The 21,689-nt window shown below is 41.8% G+C and overlaps 1 protein-coding gene across 5 annotated transcripts in view; it reads right to left on the bottom strand.

Moving 5' to 3' along the window:
* The window catches only part of fggy (FGGY carbohydrate kinase domain containing), a 490,678-nt gene that overhangs the window by 311,268 nt on the left and 157,721 nt on the right, over positions 1–21,689 (bottom strand). The window contains exon 1 of one of the 5 annotated variants that reach the window (XM_048538758.2): positions 21,551–21,677. The exons of 3 other annotated variants lie outside the window; for them this stretch is intronic. The gene's annotated coding sequence lies outside the window, so the exon portion shown is untranslated. Of the gene's footprint in view, positions 1–20,721; positions 21,678–21,689 lie in introns of those variants that run through there. One more of the 5 variants, XM_059647896.1, reaches the window with a different exon arrangement.

Below are 21,689 nucleotides of genomic sequence, written 5' to 3'. Positions count from 1 at the left end.
AAAAATGCAACTTTGTGGGCTAACAGCACAGCCTTTTGATACAATGTTTCAATTTCAAAAACTCCTTGTGCATCTGATGCTGTCCACAGACTTTTAAAAAAAAATTTAAAGACACCATACACTCTTACCCCCATCATTTTACAAACAAATCATAATATCCGGCCTTCTAATCCACAAACACTACACCCAACTTCGCAACAAAGGGAATTTCAAAAATTCATAACCCTCTGAAAAAAGTTCCCTTTCTCTGCTTAAATGGGTAACTCATTATGTTAAACTTTGTCTCCTACTTCTAAATTTTCCCTGAGAGGAACCATCCTCTCCACATCTGCCTAGTCACCTCCCAACAGGATCACCTCTGACTCTTGTAACTCCAAAGGAAACTGGCTTAGTGTGTCTAGCATTTCCTCGTAAGGCAAACTGCTCTTTCCAGGTATTAATTTAGTAAACCTTCTTTGAACTGCTTCCAATGCATTAACCTCCTTCACTAAGTAGTGCCCAGTACTATACATAGGACTCCAGATGTGATCTCACTAATACCCTGCATAGTTGAAGCATAACCTCCCTATTATTGCATTCAATCCCCTTGCAATAAAACATAATATTGTATCCGCGTTCCTGATTACTTGCTGTACAATAATGGAAACTCTTAAAAATCCTTTTGAAACTTTCTAAAAAGCAATTACAAATTCCACAGACATTCTAAAGAAATCATAAATTCCTCTAACCACATTGCTTCTAGATCAAATATCACAAGTCCACAAGTGTTCTCATGGAGTTGGCTACCAATTCCAAGAATCTTGGGATGCATATTCATGAGCCCTTTCCTGTATGTCACAGCATTGACACTCATATCCAAGTCTTCTGTGGAAGAATGTAGCTGTGAGCTCACCCTCTGGAACACTAGAATACAAATAACCCTTCCCTGGATTTACAACAGTACACTCATGCTTGTTCGTTAATCAAACACGGATCTCACCTTTGTACTATGATTTAAGTTTGGTATATCAATAATTTATAAGTAAGAATGTAGATCGACTACAGTAGTAAACAAACATGAAATTAATTAGAAATTAACAATTACGCAAAATGTTTCAGACCCAAGTTGTGAAAATAAGTAAATATTTGCAAGTTATTTTCCCCTTCCAAAAAAGAATGAAGCTACACCTGGCTTGAAAGATTTTCTGGCTTTTGCATAATTAAAGCATATGATTTCATAAAATAATATTTCTATAAGTATGGGACAGCTTATTGTAACTTTAGCTGTTTAATGGTCTGTTGAAAAGTATGTAATTGATCATTTGAAAGGCCTTTTTTATTATTTTGCTCATGTGAAAAGAGTGCAGTGAATTTCAAGCATAAATTTTATTGGCAGTTGATGTAAAAACTATCCTGAATTCTATATTCCACCATCATAAACAACAAGAATTTATTGTGTGGTTTCTGGTCACACATATGGTCTACAGAAGATATGCTAGTACAGCTGCCAAATAAACAACTGGTGCTTTTTCACATCAGCATGTTGGGTTCCAATGGCATCATTGGAGCTCAACAGCAGATCAGATTCAATGGCCTGAGTGAGTAGCCAAAGTGGCTTTTCAACCAGGTAAAAGGGACAAAAGGATGAGAACCACATTAGTGTATGTATTTACAAGTTCATTGTGACACAAGGTTCAGGAATGTCCTTCCAGGTTCCATGAGGAAGGCTTAGGTTTCCTTAAATGTGGACTGTCATGTCCTCCTTTATAAAGGCAGGATGACCTAAAGATGATCCTGGCAGCAGATTCGCATCACGTTTCAATGTCAGTAAACAGCCTCAGGGCCACCTGATTTTATACACTTCCACCCAACTTTCCACGTATCAGATGGCATGTAAAAACAGGAGTAGAGCTAAAATGAATTGGGCCTAAATCAAGAAAGCATGGTGAATTTCTATTACTCACATCCAGCCTTAAAATTGGAGCCGAAATGCTCAGAAGATGTTATTCCACAGATAAAAAAGTTCTACATACACAGAAACATTTTAAATCAACTGTCAGTTAAGCCTGCTCCATGCTCACCATGTCTGGAGTAAAATGCCTAAACAGATCCAACTCCCTTCAGTTACATAACCTCCTGGAAAGGATAAACTTCATGTTCAAAGTATATGTTATTCGTCATCCAATTAACCAACATTTATGAAGCACACAATTATACCAAACTTGAATAGAAAGAGCTGAAGGTTTACAGTTAAATAAATAAAATGTTGCAAATTAATACGTAATTACTACTATTACCAAATCAAGCTGATTATTTGAGCTTACACTGCCAATAGGTAGTCTTGCCTGTTGAGGGTACAAGTGAGGAAATAGCGGAAACAACGCCAGCGATTTTTGTTCCACAACGGACCATGCAATCCAGGGTTTCTAAACTGAAGCAGCTAGCAAGTAAGGCTCCCCAGCAACTGAATGCACTCAGTAACTTCCCCTTTATACATTTCAAAGTGGTAATTCTATTATTGTCAGCCGCATAAAGAAATATAACCATATTCACTTCTTGCCTGCTAACTGGGAGACATATTACCTGGTAATTCAAAAGAAAATCACAGCCTCTCCTGCAGCCTGAAAATTCTGGATCTGGGCAATAATTTCTGATTTCCACAGGTTATTGTATTTTAAATAAGACATAAATTTTAAAAACTGCAGTCTTAGTTTATTCTGAGGATTTACTATAGCCTTTGACCACACAAACTCTTCAAATGTTACTGTTCTAAAATGTGTCAGTTTGGCAGAACCACACTCTCACAAGGACTTAAACAACTGTCCTATTTATGCGATAAATCTGAAAAACTGGGCTGTGTGAAGATAGTATTGTGGCTCTTCTTCTGTAGAAGGAGAGAAAGAGGTATAAAGAAACTTAAACAACTCAGCAAGAGACAAGTGCAAGGTATGCAGTCAGAAGGTAAAACGCAGTTGTTGGTTTGTATCGTTTGTCATTATTATTTATTATACTTACTATTTTATACATGATGGTGTTTTGACCAATATCTGGAAGAATCTGAAGACGCAGTTATCCTGTGTTTGGATGAATATCTACTGAAGCTCATTGTCAGGATCAAAGCGAACGCACAAAGTCATACAATTATTTCCTCAAGCTTTCAAAGTATGGACTGTACAAAGTAGAATCCATTTTTGTATTACATTGTTTTCCAATAAGGGTATCTTTTCAACAGAGACTAAGGTACATTATAAGTTATATTCATTAATATCTATACAAAGTCATGACAACAGCATCAAGAATAGTGACACAGCTTGAAAACTGAAAAAAGCACGACTAATGCCAGACCATATTGATATTACAGCTTCTTTTATTTTAAGAAAAGCTTAGAAATAGTTGTACATGAACTGACAATGTAGGCTGCAAACAGCTCAAGCGTCCCAGCATTAGTACTGATGTATTCAATTGGAAATAGAACTGATCAAAGACATAAGCAGTCAAGAAAGATTTTTAGAGAAACTGCTGTCTTTGTTGGAAAGGTCAAGAACCAGGAGACATGGATATTATGTGGCTGGCAAAGGAAAAAGCAATATTGAGAATGTGCCGCATTGGAGTGTGGTAGAGTGCACCACATTTGAGTCATTCAAAAGCAAACTGGATAGGCACATGAACAGACAGAACGTGCAGGACTAGCAGAAAAGGGCAAGCAAGTGGGACTAGTTGAGTTGCCATTGTAGAGGCATGATGGACTAAATGCCCTCTGTAGTCTGTAACCGTAAGTACTTCTATAATTGCGAAAGGCTCAATGCCCTGCTTATTTAAAGTATATTTAAATAATTTTGAGTGAAATAAAAAAGCTACATACATGCCAACACTCAGCTTGCAACACTCAGCATTTCAACTCATGTGGCAACTTGTCACTGTATTACAAGTAAAAGATTTTTTTTCCCACTATGATTGGAAGATTTTAATATTTACCGATCAAATTAATCTGAAGGCACAAATGAAAGCTGTCAGTATTTATCAAATCAATTAGATGGTAAGCCTTTGGCACTAATCTGTATGGCCACTATAAGTTGTGCCAGCAAAGTTTTGAAACGAGCAAACATTTTTTGAGGAATTATGTTTTTATTCAGTGTTATGGGGTTGCTAAAATGAAGTTCTGACGATGTGCGACTTGTCTGGAGAATTTTTGATGACCTTCCAGACAATATCATATGAACGTTTATTTCCCTCTACACTAGCTGCAGCCATTTCTTTGTTTTACACAGAATGCTTCTCAGAATTATCAATGAAAATGAAATTTCCTTAAACTAATGCACAGATGCTGCTGGGTTTCTCAAACATTTTCTGTGAATAAACAAAAAGAAACAAAGAATTGCAGATGCTGGAAATCAGAAACAGAAATATAAATTGCTGGAGAAACTCAGCAGGTCTGGCAGCATCTGTGTAGAGAAAGCAGAGTTAATGTTTCAGGTTCAGTGGTTACTGTGGAAAGAGGAAAGAAGTTAATGTTTCAAGTCCCATATGGCTCACCTTCAGAATTCCTAACGCAAGGATAGAGCCCTCTGGAATGCTTACACAAAAGTGAGCAAGCAATGTAGAGCTGGGAGAAGCAGGACTGCTTATCCCTACCCTATAGTAAAGAAATTTCCACATTGCTCCTGACACGTTTGACATCAAACTTCTTTACCTACTGCTTTTTGTTGACATGTTCTACCACCGTACTGGCTCTAATAAATGTGGTTTGAGATCAAGTGTGATTGCAGTGGGACACAAATGGCATGTAATTTAAACTGAGATTTGACAGCAATTTCTGTTTTTACTTTCTGTTGTTATCCTTGAATGCAAGTACCGATCATCTCCAAGCAAAAACAATGCTGCAGCATTGTCTTTAAGCAGGCATTCAGTCCATTGTTTGGACATGAAAAGGGAACCTCTATCTGCTTGACACAAGGGAAAGGATGCCTCTTGTTCCTCCTTAGTCAATATGGCAGCTCTGTTCTTCTGGCTGGAAATGTGCATGCTCTTCATGCCGATCATTGGGGAATGCTGTGTTGCACCTAAAAAATGAAGTGCTATGTGTTCTAATTTCTTGGCCAATAACTTTTTCATAATACTTTCTATCTGAATAAATTTGACAAGTATCACAATTCATTTTTTACTTAACAAAATGATCTGATAGGTTTAATTAATTGCATTTATATTTTCTTTAAGCATTTACTTCCAACAAATTATATTAAAATAAGGCTATGATTTATGCTGCTCATTTTCCTCCTGCCCTATCATCTCATTCTGTTTCTGGCTGGTTATGTTCAAACTTGTTCTTTTAGCATATTTCAGTTCAACTCTCCATCAATTGTTGTACTTCCTCTTCTGTTTAGTCATTAATTTCAACTGCTATAGCTTTTCAGTTCCTAATTGTTACTACTCATCACTAGAATATTTTTGCTATCAATTTTGAATGTCTCTTAATCTTCTTGACAAGCTTTTGCTTCTCTCCACTTCCATGCTAGAAGTGTTCACTTCTTTACAGATATTCCTGCAGATGCAAGTCAAACACTAGTAACTTACCCAAATGACCGTCTTTCATGCATGGATTTGGATTTTCAAGCTTGGGCGCATGACAATTGTCTCTTATTCTATTCTTCCCTGATAACATATATGTGATTTACACTGCGGTTACTGAACTGGTCACAGTATTATGAAGGCTAGATGTATTCTCCTCCATTGACTAGTGGTGAGACAACAGACTCCTCATGCACTATTCTTGCAGGTTGAAGGGATAATCTTCAGATATCTCTGGTCAAGTATTCACTGTATAAACACATCAAACCAGCAGATAGTCACTATTGATTTTCTGTCTTTTTACTGAATGTGCATCATCCTGAATGTTCTTATTTTTCTTCCTTCCCTCTGCTGGTTTTAATTCCTCCTTTTATCAGTTCACTTGGATCCCAGCTTTTTATCTGTGCTCATTAAAAGAAACTGCTGCTTATTCAGAACTTAGTAGTTTTCGTCCTAAACGCTAGAACATGGTAAATTCAATTACCAATATTCCAATTTGTAAGGTGCCTGACTTTTGAAGAGAATGAAACCCTGTAGGAAGGATATTTTGTTCAACATACCATCTAAGCAACGTATATGAAATTGGAATAATACAAGTTTAATTTTTTTTTATGAAATGGCATTTCCTATCCAAACAGAGACTGAATGTTTCCTTTTGCTCGTCTCAGGCCACTTACTCGGCATTGTCAATCATCCTTGAGCAAAATTAGAGATTTCGAAAACTGTTTTTGTTTCACACAGGAGTAAGAATGCAGAATGACATCCCAAAAATATACTCAATTTGAGGTCAAATAGAATTTCTTAATCAAAAAACAGTCATTATTTGTTGAGGAGGATAATTCAATTGTACAGATAATCACAAAATTACTTGTGCTTTTTTAAAATGGGTGCCCTTGGCAAGATGGCAGCAGTGTAAGACACTCCTGCCAGAGTTTCTCTGCTCCACTTGTGTTTTTTAATTCTTTGTTTTTCTTCTTCTCTCCCCTTTGCTCTGTAGGCGAATCCAGGAGCAGTGGCAGGCGTGGGCAGCGAGTCTCGGAGCAGTGCATGGGGAAGCAGTCCCAGAACAACAGTGAACAGGCAATGAGTCCCAGAGCAGTGCAAAGGGAGAGAGTCCAGGGTACAGACCAGTAGCGGGGAGGCAGTACTGGAACTTACCTCGAGCAGCTGAGTGCCAGTGCAGAGCAGATTGGAGGTTTGGAGTGGAGAGGGGGCAGGCTTTGGACTGAGGTCTGGCACGGGCGGTTAAATCACATGTGGGGGCCCTGCGCTGAGCTGCTACAATGTAATGTTAATTTGAAATTTTTTACCTAACCATAATGACAATAGTTTAACGATATCTTATTTCTAACGTTTTTTAAACTCTGCAAAGTAGTGCAACTACTTTTCATTCCATTTTGTATCCAAGATTTGTACTTGTGTACTTGAACCTAAGATGGAATCATAAAAGGCAGACATTATAAAAGCTTTTCATTGTACTTCAACAATGGAATACACATGACAATAAAGGATAATCTTACCTGCCATTTAAAAAAAAATGAATTAAGTGCAGCAACTCAGATAAGTTTCCTTTAAAAACCACCTCTCTATTCCAAAATGTCTATTTTGAGAAGTACACGAAAAGCAGTGCCATGGGACCTCTGTATCCCTGAGTTTCTCTCTGAGTCACATATCATCTCGGCCTCGACAAGAATCTTAATTTGAGCATGTCGTGTCAATGTAGAGTAATAAGATATCTACAGCACAGAAAAATACCCTTGCTCATCAAGTCTGTGCTGGTCATCTAACTATTGTAATCCCATTTTCTAGCACTTGGCCCATAGCCTTGAATGCCTTGGCATCATTTGTCTACATCTAAGTACTTCTTAAGCATTGTGAGGGCTTCAACATCTTCCATCCTTACAGGCAGTCAGTTTCAGATTCCCAACTGGGAAATTGCTAATTAATACCACTGTGGTATCCCTGGGTAATATACACACTAACAACTCTCTACATACTAAAAAAATGAGAGAACTACAGATGCTGTAAATCATAAACAAAAACAGAAGTTGCTGGAAAAGTTCAGCAAATCTGGTAGGATTTGCGAAGAGAAATTAGAGTTAATATTTCAGGTCCAGAGATCCCTCCTCAGGACTGGGGAAGGGTGCAGTTCTGAGGAAGGGTCACCAAACCGGAAACATTAACTGATTTCTCTTCACAGATGTTGCCAGACGTGCTGAGGTTTTCCAGCAACTTCTGTTTTGGTCTCTTCGTAAGAAAGTTGCCCCGCATGAACTTTTTAAATCTTCCTCCTCTCACCTTAAAAATGTGCCCTCTAGTTTTGAACTCCCCCACCTAAAGGAAAAGGCCTTTACTATTCACCTTATCGATGCCCCTCATGATTTTATAAACCTCCATAATGTCACCCCTCAACCTCATTTGCTCCAGTGAAAGAAGTCCTAACCTATCCTTAAAACTCAAACCTTCCATTCCCGGCAACATCCTGATAAATCTTTTCTAAACGCTCTCCGGTTTAATAGTATCCTTCTTATAACAGGGCAACCACAACTGCACACACTACTCCAGAAGAGGCCTCACCAATGGCCTGTACAACCTCAACATGACATCCCAATTCCTTTACTCAAAGGTCTGAGCAATGAAGACAAGTGTGCTAAATGCCTTCTTAACCATCCTATCATATGTGGTGCAAGTTTCAAAGAACTATATGCCTGAACCCTAGGTCTCTCTGTTCTACAACACTACCCAGGGCTCCGCCATTAATTGTATAAGACCTGCCCTTGTTTGTTTTACCAAAATGCAACATCTTGCATTTATTCAAATTAAACTCCATCTGCCATTCAGACCACTGACCTAAATGATCAAGATCTCTTTGTAATCTAAGATAACCTTTCTCTATGCCCACTATACGACCAATTTTAGTGTTATATACAAACTTACTAACCATGCCTTCTATATTTTCACCCCAAACGTTTATATAAATGACAAACAAAAGTGGGCCCAGTAGCGATCCCTGTGGAACACTGCTGGTCAGAGACCTCCGAAAAACAACCCTCCATTACCGCCCTCTGTCTCCTACCATCAAGCCAATTTTGTACCCAATGGGCAAGCTCACCATGAATCCCATGTGATCTAATTTTAATAATTAGTCTACCAATTGTAACATTATCAAAGGCATTACTAAAGTACAAGTAAACAACGTCTCCCACTCTACCCGCCTCACTCTTCTTGGTTACATTCTCAAAAAACTCAAGCAAGTTTGTGAAACACGATTACCCTTGCACAAAATCATGCTGACTATTCCTAATCATTTCCAAGCCTCTCCAAATACAGGTAACTCCTACCCTTCAAAAACACCTCCAACAACTTACCCACCACTAATGTCAGACTTACAGATGTATAGTTCCTAAGCTTCTCCTCAAAGCCTTTCTTAAATAAATGTATGACCTTAACCACCCTCCAGTTCTCTGGCACCTCACCCGTGGTTATAGATAATAGATATTTCTTCTAGGGGCCCCACAATTTCCTCTCTAACTTCCCACAATGTCCTGGGATACACTTCATCAGTTCTCAGAGATTTATCCACCTTTGTGTTTTCCAAGAGCTCCCACTTTCTCTTCTGTAATGCAAGCTGTTTTCAAAACATCAATATTATTTCCCTGAGTTCTGTAGGTTCCATTTCTTTCTCCACAATGAAAACTAATGTGACATCTCCTGAGGTACAACACAAACCTTGATTATCTTTAAGGAGCCTTAAGCCCTTGGGAAAACTAGGAATGAGCAATAAATCCAATTTTGCCAGCAACAGACATCTCCCAAAACACATGCAGGCCAAAACGGTAAAGTGACAAGAAATTCTATGATGAAGCAAAGCTGTACTCAGCTAAATGGTCTTTTCTCAGTTGGGTGTTTTTTTTAATGATCTTATAGTCACGACTCCTCTCAATCTATTGTTCATTGTCACTATAGCTTCAGTGAGGTCATTAGTTTGCTTTTACACTGGTTTCCTTTGACTCTCTTCGTCCCATGTCTCAGGTTATTTACCTATCTAATTTTTCTTCTTCTGCTGCTCCTGTTTTTATCCCCAGTTCCTCGTTCAACCGTTGCCAGGACAAACATGACACGTCTCTGTTTCCAATGTCCATTTTTATCTGTCTTTCTTCGAGGGTACTTAGCCAAACTTTTGATTCTTGAACTTCTACTCCAGATCTAACCCATTCACTTTTCTTCCTGCATATCTTGATTCTTGAGAATCTTCTGTCATCAACACATTTTAAAAGCTGTTATTTTCATATCTTTATTTTCCAAGTCCAAGTCTTACTTCCAAGGAGTGTAATGCAAGACACTAGTAACTCACTACAAGTTATTGCAGCTTCATACAGATGCATTTGGAAATTGGAAAGACATTTCAATATCATTAATAACTTCTCTTTCAGAAATCTTGCTATCTTTGAAGGCTTCACTTTTTTACACATTCCGCACAGGCTTTTTGTTGCAACACACAGCCTGAAAATGACCATTCTTCTTGCAAAAATGGCATTAGTCTTGTTGGCAATTCAATTTTCATGCCAATATTTTTTTCTTCCCTCACTGATTACAGTTAGCTGGGGCTGTTGGTGAATGTGCCTCCTACCTCTTCAGCTTTTTGTTTAGCCACCCCTCTGCTTTTAAATTTAACATACTCCAATGAGTCTTTTTTTTGGGATACCGTTCTTTCTGCCACCCCAAATCACTAATTGATTTTGCCTCCTGACCTCAGTTTGTACAATCAGTCGATTTTGCTTTGTTAGTGTTAAATCACCTCTCAACCAGAGATGGCACAGTGGCAAGCACTGCTGCCTCACAGCACCAGGGGCCCGGGTTTGGTTCCATCATCAGGCGACTGTCTGTATGGAATTTTCACATCCTCCCCATGTCTATGTGGGTTTCCTCCGACAGTCCAAAGATGTGCAGTTTAGGTGATTGGTCAAGCTAAATTGCCAACTGTGTTCAGGGATGCGTAGAGTAGGTGAGTTATGCGGGTCTGGGTGGGATGCTGTGTGGGTTGGTGTGGATTTGTTGGGCCGAAGATCCTGTTTCCACACTGTCGGGATTCGAAGAAACTGCACATAGTCAGACATTGTTTCATGTGAGGCTGGATGAACACAGCAGGCCAAGCAGCATCTCAGGAGCACAAAAGCTGACGTTTCGGGCCTAGACGCTTCATCAGAGGGGGTCTAGGCCCGAAACGTCAGCTTTTGTGCTCCTGAGATGCTGCTTGGCCTGCTATGTTCATCCAGCCTCACATTTTATTATCTTGGATTCTCCAGCATCTGCAGTTCCTATTATCTCAGACATTGTTTCATTCAGGACTCCAACAATAATCCTGTTTGCAAAACGTTAACTTTTATTGGAATACCTCTTACTACTTCGGCATTTTTAGTGTTTTCTAAAAGAGACAGGAAGGTTATGTTAAATCACATCACTTCCTGTGAGAATGCTGATTCTACTTTGCGAGCATACTACACAGTTAGAATTAACTCCTCCGTTACATAAGATTGGACATAGCTTTTGTGTTTATCACTGAAAACACACAGCTGAATTTCTTCACTGTCTCGGTATCAGGACTGGTAATAAGACCATAAGACGTTAAGACATAGGAGTGGAAGTAAGATCATTCGGCCCATCAAGTCCATTCCACCATTTAAATCATGGCTGATGGGCATTTCAACTCCACTTCCCTGCACTCTCCCTGTAGCCCTTGATTCCTTGAGATCAAGAATTTGTCGATCTCTGCCTTGAAGGCATCCAACGTCCCAGCCTCCACTGCACTCCTTGGCAATGAATTCCACAAGCCCACCACTCTCTGGCTGAAGAAATGTCATCTCATTCCAGTTTTAAATTTACCCCCTCAAATTTTAAGGCTGTGCTCAAGGGTCCTAGTCTCCCCGCCTAACGGAAACAACTTCCTAGCGTCCACCCCTTCTAATCTAGACCATTTGCCTCTTTCGGTCTCTGTCTCTTTGATGTTCAGTTTACAAACTCTTCTTTTTTACTAGGTCTGTTATAATCTCTAGCTTGTCCTTTGCTCTGGCTATGAATGTGAGCCAGTCCGTATACCTGAAATTTCATATGCCATGCCCTCCCATGACACTGTCACATCTCTTTGATAAAAATTCCTGCAAAAGCCTCGTTACCTTTCTCACAGCACTAAAAAGAATGGGTGACACACCAGTATAACCCTCTTCCGAAACTGAAATTGGTTTCCATGTCTATCACTAACTCTGAATATTCTTAAAAGCATTTTTGTATAGCTCTTGTAATGGCCACACCGAATTTGGGTATGTCAAAGTCCATAAAATCAAGCTGTACAGTACTGAAAATTTCAGTTCAATCAATGAACATTAACCAAAGCTGCATATAAACTGACATTTTCCTAGCTACTGAAATGTGAGGCTGGATGAACACAGCAGGCCCAGCAGCATCTCAGGAGCACAAAAGCTGACGTTTCGGGCCTAGACCCTTCATCAGAGAGGGGGATGGGGTGAGGGTTCTGGAATAAATAGGGAGAGAGGGGGAGGCAGACCAAAGATGGAGAGACGATAGGTGGAGAGGAGAGTATAGGTGGGGAGGGGATAGGTCAGTCCAGGGAAGACGGACAGGTCAAGGAGGTGGGATGAGGTTAGTAGGTGTGAGATGGAGGTGCGGCTTGGGGTGGGAGGAACGGATGGGTGAGAGGAAGAACAGGTTAGGGAGGCAGAGACAGGTTAGACTGGTTTTGGGAAGCAGTGGGTGGAGGGGACGAACTGGGCTGGTTTTGGGATGCGGTGGGGGAAGGGAAGATTTTGAAGCTTGTGAAGTCCACATTGATACCATTGGGCTGCAGGGTTCCCAAGCGGAATATGAGTTGCTGTTCCTGCAACCTTCGGGTGGCATCATTGTGGCACTGCAAGAGGCCCATGATGGACATATCATCTAAAGAATGGGAGGGGGAGTGGAAATGGTTTGCGACTGGGAGGTGCAGTTGTTTATTCCGAACCGAGCGGAGGTGTTCTGCAAAGTGGTCCCCAAGCCTCCGCTTGGTTACCCCAATGTAGAGGAAGCCACACCGGGTACAGTGGATGCAGTATACCACATTGGCAGTTGTGCAGGTGAACCTCTGCTTAATGTGGAAAGTCATCTTGGGGCCTGGGATAGGGGTGAGGGAGGAGGTGTGGGGGCAAGTGTAGCATTTCCTGCAATTGCAGGGGAAGGTGCCGAGTGTGGTGGGGTTGGAGGGCAGTGTGGAGCGAACAAGGGAGTCACGGAGAGAGTGGTCTCTCCGGAAAGCAGACAGGGGTGGGGATGGAAAAATGGGGTGGTGGAAGGGGAGATTTTGAAGCTTGTGAAGTCCACATTGATACCATTGGGCTGCAGGGTGGTGGGGTTGGATTGTAGATGGCGGAAGTGTCAGAGGATGATGCGTTGTATCTGGAGGTTGGCCGGGTGGTGTGTGAGAACGAGGGGGATCCTCTTTGGGCGGTTGTGGCGGGGGCGGGGTGTGAGGGATGTGTTGCGGGAAATGCGAGAGACACAGTCAAGGGCGTTCTCGACCACTTTGGGGGGAAAGTTGCGATCCTTGAAGAACTTGGACATCTGGGATGTGCGGGAATGGAATGCCTCATCGTGGGAGCAGATGCGGCGGAGGCGGAGGAATTGGGAATAGGGGATGGAATATTTGCAGGAGGGTGGGTGGGAGGAGGTGTATTCTAGGTAGCTGTGAGTGTCAGTGGGCTTGAAATGGACATCAGTTACAAGCTGGTTGCCTGAGATGGAGACTGAGAGATCCAGGAAGGTGAGGGATGTGCTGGAGATGGCCCAGGTGAACTGAAGGTTGGGGTGGAAGGTGTTGGTGAAGTGGATGAACTGTTCGAGCTCCTCTGGGGAGCAAGAGGCGGCACCGATACAGTCATCAATGTAACGGAGGAAGAGGTGGGGTTTGGGGCCTGTGTAGGTGCGGAAGAGGGACTTCCACTCCCGCACATCCCAGATGTCCAAGTTCTTCAAGGACCGCAACTTTCCCCCCACAGTGGTCGAGAACGCCCTTGACCACGTCTCCCGCATTTCCCGCAACACATCCCTCACACCCCGCCCCCGCCACAACCGCCCAAAGAGGATCCCCCTCGTTCTCACACACCACCCCACCAACCTCCGGATACAACGCATCATCCTCCGACACCTACACCACCTACAATCCGACCCCACCACCCAAGACATTTTTCCATCCCCACCCCTGTCTGCTTTCCGGAGAGACCACTCTCTCCGTGACTCCCTTGTTCGTTCCACACTGCCCTCCAACCCCACCACACCCGGCACCTTCTCCTGCAATTGCAGGATATACTACACTTGCCCCCACACCTCCTCCCTCACCCCCATCCCAGGCCCCAAGATGACTTTCCACATTAAGCAGAGGTTCACCTGCACAACTGCCAATGTGGTATACTGCATCCACTGTACCCGGTGTGGCTTCCTCTACATTGGGGAAACCAAGTGGAGGCTTGGGGACCACTTTGCAGAACACCTCCGCTCAGTTCGCAATAAACAACTGCACCTCCCAGTCGCAAACCATTTCCACTCCCCCTCCCATTCTTTAGATAACATGTCCATCACAGGCCTCTTGCAGTGCCACAATGATGCCACCCGAAGGTTGCAGGAACAGCAACTCATATTCCGCTTGGGAACCCTGCAGCCCAATGGTATCAATGTGGACTTCACCAGCTTCAAAATCTCCCCTTCCCCCACCGTATCCCAAAACCAGCCCAGTTCGTCCCCTCCCCCCACTGCACCACACAACCAGCCCAGCTCTTCCCCTCCACCCACTGCATCCCAAAACCAGTCCAACCTGTCTCTGCCTCCCTAACCTGTTCTTCCTCTCACCCATCCCTTCCTCCCACCTCAAGCCGCACCTCCATCTCCTACCTACTAACCTCATCCCACCTCCTTGACCTGTCCGTCTTCCCTGGACTGACCTATCCCCTCCCTACCTCCCCACCTATACTCTCCTCTCCACCTATCTTCTTTTCTCTCCATCTTCGGTCCGCCTCCCCCTCTCTCCCTATTTATTCCAGAACCCTCTCCCCATCCCCCTCTCTGATGAAGGGTCTAGGCCCGAAACGTCAGCTTTTGTGCTCCTGAGATGCTGCTGGGCCTGCTGTGTTCATCCAGCCTCACATTTCATTATCTTGGATTCTCCAGCATCTGCAGTTCCCATTATCACTGATACAATTTTCCTAGCTACCATCAGTTCTGAGGAAAAGTCACCAGACCCAAAACATTAACTCTGATTTTTAATTCACAGATGCTGCCAAACCTGCTGAGCTTTTCCAGCAACTTCTGTTTTTGTTTTTAACCGAAGCTGGCCTTCCTACTTCTTTTTACATTCCCTCCATGGCATTTCTGAGCAGAAGCATCAAAACCAACAGCTAATTCATCAGCTATATTAAGAACACAGCATTTGTCATTTGCCAACCATTTCACATGAACTCAAAACTTTCATAGAGTGGTCAATATCAATCCTAAATCCTCCCGTTTAACTTTTGTTGAAAATCTTCCCACTGGGGGAAGAGGAAGGGAATTACACAAGTACCTGGTGGCATACAATGTGACCAGCAAGGCCAGGAACATAAAGGCCTGTCAACCCCAACAGGAAGATTGCTTTTAATAAAGATTGGCAGCTTTCTTATATGCATCTCCAATTGGTGGACAGAGTGGGCAGCTTTGTTGTCTAAGGATTGCAAACAAAGCTTGAACATATTCAAATTGACTACCAGATGGGTGGGAATGGAAAGCTGGTGGCAACAGACTGTACACAGGACATATGCAAACACCACTGAATTTAACTTGCCACCTTTGGATTGATGTCCTTGCTTTCTGCTCAACGGAATGTGTTAAAATCTCAAATAGCAGGATTCCATTTGCGACATTTTTTGACTTTTTGGACTGTCAAATTAAAGTTTGGCCGAGATTTGGAAATGGACCATTTGGTGTGAGGCAAAAAAGCACCTTCTTGGTGCATCTTTAAAAATTGATATCAGAAGACATACACACACTCATGCCTTCAGAAAAATTAACAGAAGTTGTTCAACAACATTAAAAAAAACACAACTCGCAAAAAGTTGTTGACTCAAGAACAGTTCAAGCTTGCAAAAACAAGTAGTTACATGGGCTTTGTACCTTAAGCAATAAGTACACAAAACATTCATTCACTTGTGTTGGCACATAAGACATAAGCATATAGAGTCTGAAGGAGAAATTCCAAAGTTAAAAGGATCAAATTTGGAATTTTCACATTAAAAATAAGTCATTCAGATTAATTTTTAAAACTTTCATGCTTCACAATAAACAGACTTATAAACTAAAAAAGGCGAAAGGTAACAATTGGCTTTTAACAGATGGGCTCACCCTATCTCTACTGACCCAATTCACAGAAACACTATGTTCCATCAAATGCATTGTCTGTCAGAGGCAGATGTTAATCCCTTTCACTCTCTCTGTTAACACTAGCATGCCTTTTTCTCCATCAATTTCTCAGTGCAGTATCCAAGGCCCAACCAGCCACTTCATCATTGACTTTTCTCTAGCAAAAGTGGGAATATTTGATGATTAATGTTCAAGCTTTATTTGCAATCCTTTGACAATGAAGCTGACCACTCTCTCCACCAATTTGAAAAGCTTCATTTTGTGAGAAATGTAGACAGCATTCAGGCTTGAACTGGGAAACAGCAGGTAGCATCTACGTCACTCAGATGCCTGTTAAGGGCCACCTCCAAAATATTTAATGGCATCTGCTTCACATTCAATATCATTACCATCGGCAAAATGTCCCACCATCAACCTCCTGGGAGTTAGCTTAACCAGAAATTTAACTGGATGAGCTACACTGATGTTGTGACAACAAAAGCAAGTCAGAGGTTTGGTATTCTGTGTGAGTGACTTATCTCCTGATGCCTTTCCAGCATCCTCAAGCACAAGTCAGAAGGGTGCTAGACATTAGAAATATGAACTGTTGCATCTTGCTAACTACTTCATGAGCACTTCACAAATCTGTGGTCTACGTGACCAAGAGAAGCAAGGCATGGAATACCACCAAATTACATACTATCCTGACTTGGAAATATATAGCCATTCCTTCATCACTGCTGGGTCAAAATATTGAAACCCATGTCTGGTAACACTAATGAAATAACTACACCACATCAACAACAGTGACTGAAACCAGCAAGCACACCAGCCTTTTCTTTATTGGACAGGCATAGCTAACCGTGGTGATACTTGTCAAAAATGTTGGTGTCATCTGAGATGTTAACGTATTATGAATAGATTAAAAATTGGCTCCATGGCCTCACCAATTTTGGTTCTGTAACCTTCTCCAGCCCTACAATCCTGGAAGATCTTCACCCTCCTCTAATTCAAGTCATCACATATGAGACTTTCTTTTTGCTTCACCCAAGGTGCTTTGAGAAACTAAGGTCCAAATTTTCATTCCTAACAGAATTGGAGTCAGGAAAATTCCTAACTCTGCACAGCCAACTCAGGAAAGTATGCTTAAAATGACTTGATTTCATTCCTGGGGTGCAAGCGCTAGCTGGATTCAGGTCTACCACTCCCAGAAAGAATTCAGAGGCTGCCAGGGGGACTGTCATGTGCAGAGGTGGGATGTGGAAAAGGCTTTCCTCAGCCATTTTTGTTCCAGCTGTTCAAAAAAGGAATAAAAGCAAAAACAGTATTCAAGCCCTCAAATCCACTCACCACCCCCTAAACACTCCATACCCACAGTCCCTTACACCTTGCTCGATCTTTGCCTTTCTACCACATGGCCCCTGAAACCCAACATATCAACTTAGTTCTAATTCATACCAAGTCATTCATACATACGACCTTTTGGTATAATGCACAATTTTGGTCTCCCTATCTGAAGAAAGATATACTTGCCACAGAATAAGTGCGATTAAGTTGATTCCTGCGATGGCAGAATTGTTCTGCGAGGAGAGAATGAGGTAAGTAGACCTGGATCTACATATTCATTGAAGTACACAAAAATTCTGTCAGGTTTGATAAGGTAGAAACAGGGAGGCTGTTAAAGCTTACTGGGAGGTGTTCAAGGATCAAGAAACACTCTCATAGTAAGAGGTAGACTGAGATAAGGAAGAATTTCTTCACTCAGAGCACAATAAGATTGTGGAACTTAGAAAATAGGTTCAAGGGAAGGCCATTCATGACATAACCCAGAGTGCATTCTCTACTTCAGAAGGCAATGGATGTTTGGTCATTGAGTATATTCAAGATGGAAATCAATAGGGTTCTACATAGTGACAATATCAAGGGATAAGGACATAGTGTGGGAAAATGGCATTGGGGTTGAAGATTTGCCATAATCGATTTGAATGGCAGAGCAGGTTTAATAGGCCAAATGGCATACTCCTATTTCCTATGTCTTTGTATTAAAGCCCCTATGCCAATGCATATAATCCTGATATCTTTCTTCCACTCATCCTCACAGCCATTTAAAACACCAGGCAAACTTAATGCCAACTCAGGTTAATGTACATTTCCCATCCACCAGCATTTATTCTTAGGTACTCTATGCCAACTCAGCAGTATCTACTATTAGACAGGCATAATTAGCCATGGTGAGATTAAATAACATTCTATACATTATTACAAACTTAATTTTTTGAAAAAAAAATTGACAAAAGCTCTTACAATACATTTGAGATCTCCAGATTTCTTGAGATCTTGATCAGAGATCTTGGGATTAAAGATCTTCAACTACTTAATCCTTACAAAAACAAGTATTTCCTTTACCATCTCCTTTCATGTCAACACAAATATTTATATTCATAGCTCCACTATGCTAATATTGTTGTAACTACTTGGAGTTGTCAATCCAACTATGAACACAGACCCCCACTGTTATAATGATAGGTCGTGCAAACTGTGAAGCTGCAATACACATTACGTCAAGAAATAGCAAGCACCAATTTCTTTCAAGTGTATCTGGATTTTTTCAAAACTTTAAAACACTTGGGGTTTAACTAACATGACAGTTTGACAGTTGCACACAGCTTACCCAGCTTTCATGCATATTAATATCTATTCTTAAGACTCCCAAAAGTCTACCTGACTCTCTAAAGAACTTCCCTCAGTTCAAACATTTTTCCCGAAAAAAGTGTTTTGGAAATACCACAAATGAAAATTGCTTCTGTTTTATGATAGTTGTATTTTTATTAGTGCCACCACCTTGATGAACACATATGTTTAACCCCTATACCTACATCCACCAATAAAAAGAAAGGCGTTCTGGAAAGGGTGTTTCAGTACAAATTTGCCAAAGACACAGTGCCTTCTTTCTTTCACAGAATTCAAATCTAAACTCTGGATTATGTCCCTAAGACTCTCTGCCTCTCTACCTTTTGGTCTTTATTTAAGAATGCTCCCTAAAGTCCACATTTTTAATCTAAACTTTAGCCTGTCATTCCCATATTCTCTTATGTGACAAAGAATCAAATTTTGTCTAAAGTACCTTCCATGCAACTTTACAATAAAAGCGCTGTGTATTGTAAGTTGTTGTTTTGGATATTTTAATACATTAGAAGCATTACATAAATGCCAATTGTTACTTCCTTCCCATTTTAAAAATCGTTTCACAGGACACAGGCATCACTGAGTCGGCCAACCTGTATTGCCTATCCCTAATCTCATTCAAACAGGTGGTGGCGTGCAGCCTTCAGTACAGCCTATCCGCTTCGGTTCCTTCTACAACATTGTTAAGGAGTTCCAAGATCATGAATTGGCAACAGTGAAGGACTGGTTACTTTGTTCAAAATCAGGTTATTGTGTGGCTTGGAGAGGAATTTGCAGATAGTAGTGTAAGCACATTCAAGCTGCCCTTGTCCTTCTAGATGGTACAGGTTGTGAGTTTAGGTGCTGCTGAAGGAGATGTGACAAGTTGTGGCAATGCATTTTGCATTGTTGGTGCACATGATTATCACAGTGTGCTGCTGGCATATTTAAGTTGATGGATGGGTACCGACAAAGCAGGCTGCTTTCTCCTGGGAGGCATCAAGCACTTTGACTGTTGTTGGAGCTGTACTCATCCAGAGAGCATTCCATCGCACTATTGACCTGTGTTTTATAAATGGTGAATGGCACTTAGTAGTTAGGAGGTGCTTCCCCCATCATAGGGTTGCCTTCAATTCCCAACATCTAACCTACTGTTGTACCATGGTATTCACCTGATTGGTTCGGTTCAGTTTCTGGTCAATGGCAATCCCGAGGATGTTAATAGCGGGGGAATGAATGAAGGAATGCTCATAAATAAAGGAGATTTGGTTAAGACACTTCTTTGTTAGAAATAATTGTCTCTTGACAATTGTGTAGTACATATATTACTTGTGACTTCTCAGCCTAAGTCTGAATGCTGTCCAGATCCAGATGCATACGGACATGTGGCACAGTGGTCAGCACTGCAGCCTCATAGTGGCAGGAATCCAGGTTTGATTCAAGCATTGGGTAGTGTGAAGATTTTGCACATGACCCCCAGTGTCTGTACGGGTTTCTGTTCCAGTTTCCTTTGTGGTCCAAAGATGTGCAGGCTAGATGAATCAGCCGTGGTAAATGCAGGGTTACAGGAATAGAGTGGGTCGCTCTACAGAGGGTCGGTTTATGCAACTATCAGCAAACATCACCTTTCTAACCTTGTGATGAAAGAAAGTTCATTGATGAAGCAGCTGAAGATAACGGAAACTGGGACACTACCCTAAGGAGTTAGGCTCTTGTGGGACAGTGCTAGCCACCCCTACCTTTGAGCCAGAAGACATGAGTTTAAAGTCCCACCTGCTCCTGAGATGTGCCATTACACATTTGAACAGGTTAATTAAAAATATCCACCCTGAGGAACAGCAGGGCTCTTGTGATGCAGCTGTTGTGTCCATACCTCTGAATTAGAAGGCCCAGGTTCAGATCCCACCTGTTCCAAAGGTATGTCATGATGCTTTTGAACATGTTGATTAAAACTATTCACAATATGTACCCTTAAAAACTATAGGGTTCTCGTGGTGCAGTGGCAATTTCTCTACCTTTGGGCCAGGAGTGGTGCCTTTAAGTCCCATTTGCTCTAGAGGTCGGTTAAGAAATCCATCAACACTAATTAAAGACACCTACCCTGAGGAACTGAGGACTCTTCTGGCACAATAGTAGTTTCCTTACTGTGGAGTAGGCAGTACTGAAGCTCTGGCCTCAAGTCCTAGCATCTGTAACTGATGAAAAAAAATTTTCTCCACATCCACTCTATCCAGAACTTTCAGGATTCTGTAAGTTTGAATAAGATTCCCCTCTTATTCTTCTAAACTCCCTCAAGTAACAATGAAAGTCCTGAACCACACACCATTCGACAAGCCCTTCATCTCTGGGATCATTATTTGAACCCTCCTCTGCAACATCTCCATAGCCAGCATCCTTCTTTAGGGTCACTCTACAGAGGGTCAGTTTATGCAACTACCAGCAAACATCACTTTTCTAACCTTATGATGAAAGGAAGTTCATTGATGAAGCAGCTGAAGATAACTGAGACTAGGACACATCCATTTTTCTGCCCAAAACTGTACTCCAAATGCAGTCTAACTAGAATGCTGTAGAGCCTCAGCAGTACATTTCTGCTCCTGTAATGTAGTCCTGTCGAAATGAATGCTAACCTGACCCACTACATGCCCAGCAGCTCCAAGCTTACGGTTCAAAATTTCGGCCTCAACAGTAATTTTTTTTCCCCTGAAACACGCAAGACACAATGATTTCCAAACTGAAGACTCTGTTGGAAGGGGCACGGATGAGTAGCCTTGTCTGTCGGTATGTATCAGCGACGGGTTTTCGTCACTCCGAAGAAAAGGAGACGTGGAAAGATAAACAAGTGCCGCCATCGAAGTCAGGAGGCAGCCAGTTTTTGTTTGTTTTTTGCTGGGGTTCTATACGGTGATACACGGACATACGGATTTACCTCTCGTTATTGCGAATACAGACCACGCCCGGGCTCCCTCTCCCAGGGTGCACGGCGCCGTCGCCATGGAGACCGGGCCAGGATGGTGGGCCCAGCCCCGGGCGGTTCGCGACCACCACACCAAAGAGAGGCGGAAGGG

The sequence above is a fragment of the Stegostoma tigrinum genome, chromosome 8 (assembly GCF_030684315.1).
Source record: "Stegostoma tigrinum isolate sSteTig4 chromosome 8, sSteTig4.hap1, whole genome shotgun sequence".
Lineage (NCBI taxonomy): Eukaryota > Metazoa > Chordata > Chondrichthyes > Orectolobiformes > Stegostomatidae > Stegostoma > Stegostoma tigrinum.
Note: the sequence above shows the minus strand (reverse complement) of the source record. Positions and strands in the feature narration are given on the sequence as shown.